The sequence below is a fragment of the Capsicum annuum genome, chromosome 11 (assembly GCF_002878395.1).
Source record: "Capsicum annuum cultivar UCD-10X-F1 chromosome 11, UCD10Xv1.1, whole genome shotgun sequence".
NCBI lineage: Eukaryota > Viridiplantae > Streptophyta > Magnoliopsida > Solanales > Solanaceae > Capsicum > Capsicum annuum.
The window spans coordinates 165,565,679-165,571,488 of record NC_061121.1 but is presented as its reverse complement, the minus strand read 5'-3'; the positions used below and the strand labels follow the sequence as shown (position 1 = coordinate 165,571,488).

Below are 5,810 nucleotides of genomic sequence, written 5' to 3'. Positions count from 1 at the left end.
CACTGTAATTTTTTCTTACATATTATAATTTTAAAAGTTTATAGCAGAATATTATTTTTTAGGTGATTTTATTATATTTGTTGTTTTCATTTTTCTGTAATTATATATCGGTATTTATATTTTTGCACATTATTTAAGTCTACAAACGATAATGTTGAATCTATTATTTTATACACAGAGCAGCAAATCATTCAAGTTAAAATCTCGTCACTTTCTAAAAGTTGACACTTGAGATGATGGGTTGGCGTTTTTATCCCTTAAATAAATCATCTTAATCTATTGAATAAAAGGATGAAATAATCCTTTGGTTAATAACTTACAGGCAAAAAAGAGTTCTTGTGAGACAAGAGGAGGTTAACTTTTATTTTTTAGGTAAAAAAAGAATTTATTTTATATTATAAATAGGAAAGGAATATAATAATTTTTCTTAAAAAAATATTCACATCCCCCCACCTTTTTAATACGGCAAAGGTACATACATACCCCTAAACTATGATAAAAGGTACATATATGCCCCTCGTTATACTTTGGGTGCATTTATACCTTTTTCATTAATGTTTAGGTACGTATATATCCCTCAACCTAATGGTTGAACACGTGTCCAAATCCTAATAGCTCATCTATATTTATTAATTTTATTTATTTCAAATAATGAGATTACTCAAATCCAATTCAAACCCGATCTAGACCCAACTCGAAAATAGGGAATGTTCAGGAGAAACCCACTACAAACACACGCGTCTTTCTCACTCTTCTCTCTTCTCTTTTCTCTCTTCTCTCTAAAAAAAAAAAAAAAACTATCTTCAAATCGTTGTTTCAATCCATTGGGAGTGACTAGAGATTCATGTATGTTGTTTGTCCCTTTCGTTTACTTCTGTTTGTCTAGAAAATTTGTTTTCTTGTTCTGGAAAATCATAATAGAGTGGGTGCGATTTTTAGGTCCATCGGAACATCGTAGTTGTTAAAGAATCAGCTTTTGGGTTCGATTTTAGGGATTTATTGTTGTTGATTATGGGGTTTGTGCATTTATCTGTCATTGTGGTGAAATTACTCGTCGTTTCACTTCAAGAACTGCATCAAACCCCGGATCTGATTTGTTTTGGGACTGCTTTGTGTCTGTTTTTGGATCTGATTTGCATCACTTTTGAGTTTGTTTTGTATCTGTTTTGGGTCTTTTACTCATAATATTTTACTTTTTATAGGTTATCAAAATGGTAAATGTTACCATACTCTTTCATTATGGTGGCAATTGGGTTAAGCATCCAGGAACCTGTTGATGAAGCTTTTGGTGAAGGAGTTGATTTGGTCAGGTGGGTTCACGGTGCATCTGCGAGAGGAGAAACACCAGAGCAGATACTCGATGCCAAATTTAGCACCATTTCTTTTGCTTGGAGGAAAGAAATGGTTGCAACTCTAAAGGTCGCATTGATATGCACGGACGCTATTCCTGCAAAACGGCCAAGAATGAAGAAGGTGGTAGAAATGCTTCAAGAGGTTACACAAAGTTGAATCATCCAAAAGTCTGTTTAATACAAAACTGTATGAAGTTCAGTGTTCTTAGCCTAGACTAGAGGTCAAAATAGTTAAACTATGTATATTGTCTTGGATTGCTGTTCTTTTCTGATGATCAGCTTCGAGTCTGTAATTTCGATCTTCACATTAGGGTGTATCAGGAGAAGGGTAAAAGCCAGAAGCAGTTCTTTTTATGGTTTGCTATATGTACCATTTTGTACTAGGGGTGCAATACGCATAAATGGAATTTTTGTTTGTTCAACTAGTTTGAGATCTGTCTTGTTCATTTAGTTTGAGATCTGTTTTTTTTTTTTTTTTTTAGAGAACTGAAAGAGTGAGAAGAGAGAGAGAAAATGGGAAAGACCGTGTGTTTGTAGTGGTTTTCTCCTGAACATTCCATATTTTCGGATAATCTCATTATTTGGAATAAATAAAATTAATAAAAATAGGCGAGCCGTTAGGATTTGGAGGGTTATATACATACCTAAACATTAATGAAAAAGGTACCTTTTATTTTATTATAATTCAAGTATATATATACCTTTGCCATTTTTAATACACACAAAATCAATCGAATTTTTTTCTCTCCGGTGAGCTGTGGTCGAATTCCAGCGAACCTCCCTTCTCCTCTCCCTTTTGCCTATCAATGTATTAAGCATTATTTTTGGACTATTGATTTACATCTTTATGTTGATTTTGGTCACTGACATTTTATTTTTATCTTTTTACCATTGTTATGTTAATATGATGAATATTTTATTTTATCTTTTTGCACTTCTTATATGTTTTTCTTTTAGTTGCTCGTGAGCTGAGATTTGTCATGCAATTGATACTTTGGACATTATTTTATTGAAAGTTTTTATAGGTTATTATGTTCAGTTGATAATATTTTGTTTTGATTCATGTTCGTAGTTATTTTGGCTATTTTGGCAACTGTTTAATCTTTGTTTTATACTTGTGTGTTTAGAAAATAATATTTGGCCAATGAAATTATCTCTTCGTCTGGATATTTGAGGTCACCCTCAGTACAAAAGATGAACTTTATTTTATCAAAGTTATTATTTTATATTAAGGACCAACACTTGGCTCATGAAGAAATTCTCCGTCGATTTTCGAGGCTTCTACAAATAAAAGATGGACTTTGCGTATACAAATACGTAATGAAAATAAATATTTTCGGGCAATGATGAAATCTTTATAAAAAATTTAAAAATTTTATTTGAGCCCGCATTTTAACAAACATTATATTTTTTGATACATATATACACACATGTCTTTTTATGGCTATTTATTTGTTGCTAATATTTTTATTACAAGTGTTTATACAAATCATTGACAATACTCGTTGGAAATGACATTCAAAGAAGATTATAAGTGCAAATTATTCATATATACTATCCTCACTTTCTAATTCATAATCTATATAATCTATCTGCATATATTCTGTATTATCTATTTTTATTTCTGATATTTGTTTATTTTTTGGATTTTTAGGTAATTTACAATCTCTAGCTAAATGGCCTATTTTTCCACAATTATAACAAGTACATTCTTTTATAGATTTCTTCTTTCTATATGGTCTTTTATATTTATAATTTTTTACATAATATCTTTTTCTTGGTTTCTTATATTTATATTTTAATTTTTTATATTTTTTATATTTTTATGTCTTTTTCTTTTCTTATAATATCTTTCTTCACATCCAAATTGGGGTGCTATTTTATTTTTGCAACATGCTAAATTTCTTATTAATGTTTTTTCCATTTTTAATTCTTCTCTATATTTTTCACATAAGTTTCTATACCATTGGTGTAAAAATTTTATTCTTGCTCCTAACGTATCTACTATTTTTGCTTCTTCCCAACTTTTTATTATCTTTGAACTAAATGGCTCGGGTAATTTATTAAAATATAATTTTCTTATCTCTTTACTTTCTTCTATACTATATGCTCCTTTGTAATAATATTATTTAAATGCGCAAGTATATTCATCTATATAACACATATTACATATTGCTAATTTTAACATTAGATTCCTATTTGTATCTTTTTCTTCATCTTGTTCTTCTTCTATTGTTGTCGTACTACCAAATTCATCTTTTATAGCTGTTTCATATTTTTTTAATAATTCTATAGGTGTTAGTTTAGTTGTTGTTGATGATGTTCCTTCTATAGGTTTATTAGTTCTTAATACTTTCTTGCTATTTTCAGTTAAATTTGAAAGCCATAATTTTACTGATCCTATTAGTGTTCTTTCTATATATTCCGGTGCATCTGTTATGTTTATATTATTATCTAATAATTGTTTTGTCATATATCCTATCCATAATTGTATTGTTTTTCTGTATCTATTACACAGTCTAGGTTTAAAAAGTTATAATTTTTATTAACTATTTGTTTTGGTGTCCATTTGTCATATTCATTGTATTTTTTAAACTTATTCTTATAATATATAGGTTTTCTTATTTCTGTTGTTTTAGGTATTATATTTTCATCTACTTTTTTATCAAGAGTATTTATTTCTGTGTAGGTACTTTCTAAGTTTTCCTCATTAATTTCTTTTTGTTTTCATTAATTTCTAAATTTTTTGTATTTGTTAATATTTCTGTATATGTTTCACTATCTTCTGAATCATAATTATCTGTCTCTTCAACTTCTATATTATTTATTTCTAATTCTTTGTTTCTTATTCCCAATTTTTCCTTAAATTGATTTATCTCGTTCAGTAATTTTTGTTCTCTATCTTTTTCTTCTTTTTCTTTTTGTCTTTGTTCATACAGCTCTTTTAACATTTGTAGTTCTTTTTCTAATTCAGCAATCCTACTATTTTTAGTTTCTTCTATTTTTCGTATTTCTTCTGTAGTTTGTTGTTTTATTTTTTCTATTTCCTTTTTCCTATCTATTTCTTAATTTTCTCTTTCTATTCTTACCATTGCTGTCAATTTATCTTCTAATTTTAATTCTTCTTTTTCTAATATTAGATATAAATGTTCACCTATTTTCTTATATCTTCTTCCTAGATTAGAAAATACTATTTTTATTTTTGATCCTTCGTGGTTTTCATATATTTTTTCATCTATTATAAATTCTTCGTTGTTCATTTTATTGTGAATAGTTCATGTTGATATATATATTCTAAACTATCTATTTGTGATTCTAACTTTGATATTTCATCTTTTTGTGTATCTATTGAGTTTTTACTAACTCCGGCAAATATATTATAATGTAGTCTTTTTATTCTTATTTTTAATTCTTTACGTTTTTCAGAAATAATTTGTTTTAATTCTTTGTATTGTTGTACTTTATTCATTTAAACCATGTTTATTATATCTTGGCAGATATCTAAATCTAATTTTATTATAATTAGGTAGTATGTGTTTCATTCTCCTAGATTTTAAATGGATTATTAATTTTGATTCAATACTAGATATTAATGTAATTAAGTAGGCTAATCTTTGTGGGTTTTTTTTTGTTTTATTTAGACTTATATATTCTGAATAATTACTAATTAAATATTCTTTAATTTTTCTAAAAGCTTCTCTATTTTAAAATGGTCTTCGCATAATTAATTTAATAATTTATAGGTAAATTCTAATAACTCTAAAATATATCTCACTTCCGTATTTTTTGAATTACTGGGCTCTGATACCATTTGGAGGGGAGTGCGGATATAAGCGATTAACTAACTTATGAAATAGATTCATTAGAAAAAAAACCAATATATAGTACTCCTATACATCGTTTGGTTAGCATTTTAAGAAAAAGTTGTAATCTTGGTATAAAATACAACTAGCTTATACAAGGTATGCTTAGGTTTTTCCTTTTCTCTATATCCGCATAAAATAATATTTATATGAAATAATGGACTCCATATATTATTCTATTTGGGATAAAATATTAAATAACAATACATGTATAAATAAATAGGATAGGAAGTTCAATCTCAATGAACATAGGGTGAAAATGGAACATATTCTTTGATGAAACTCGAGGTAGCAAATGCAGTTGATCATAATTAGAAAATTACTAAAAAAGTTGAGCAGTTTTGTAGTTAGAAAAATTAATTTAATGACTTTCCTGCAAGTTGAATGACACATGTATAATTAATCCAATCCCCGAATTGTATTATTTCTATTTACCCCTACACAATTGAAGGAATTTATATTTACTATAATAAAGAGTATGATTTAAATCAAAAGGTGATACATATGTTAAAATAAATTTAAAGGAACTACAATTGGATGAAATAAATAACCTGCGTGTACATAGTTTGAAGTCAAAGAATATGGTGCAAATAAA

General features: G+C 27.5%; 1 long non-coding RNA gene across 1 annotated transcript; it reads left to right on the top strand.

Moving 5' to 3' along the window:
- The first annotated feature begins 453 nt into the window (after positions 1-453).
- LOC124888522 lies at positions 454-1,774 on the top strand. The gene is made up of 2 exons (XR_007046895.1): positions 454-846; positions 1,203-1,774. It is a non-coding gene; the product is annotated as an uncharacterized LOC124888522 (long non-coding RNA).
- Positions 1,775-5,810: the final 4,036 nt, after the last annotated feature.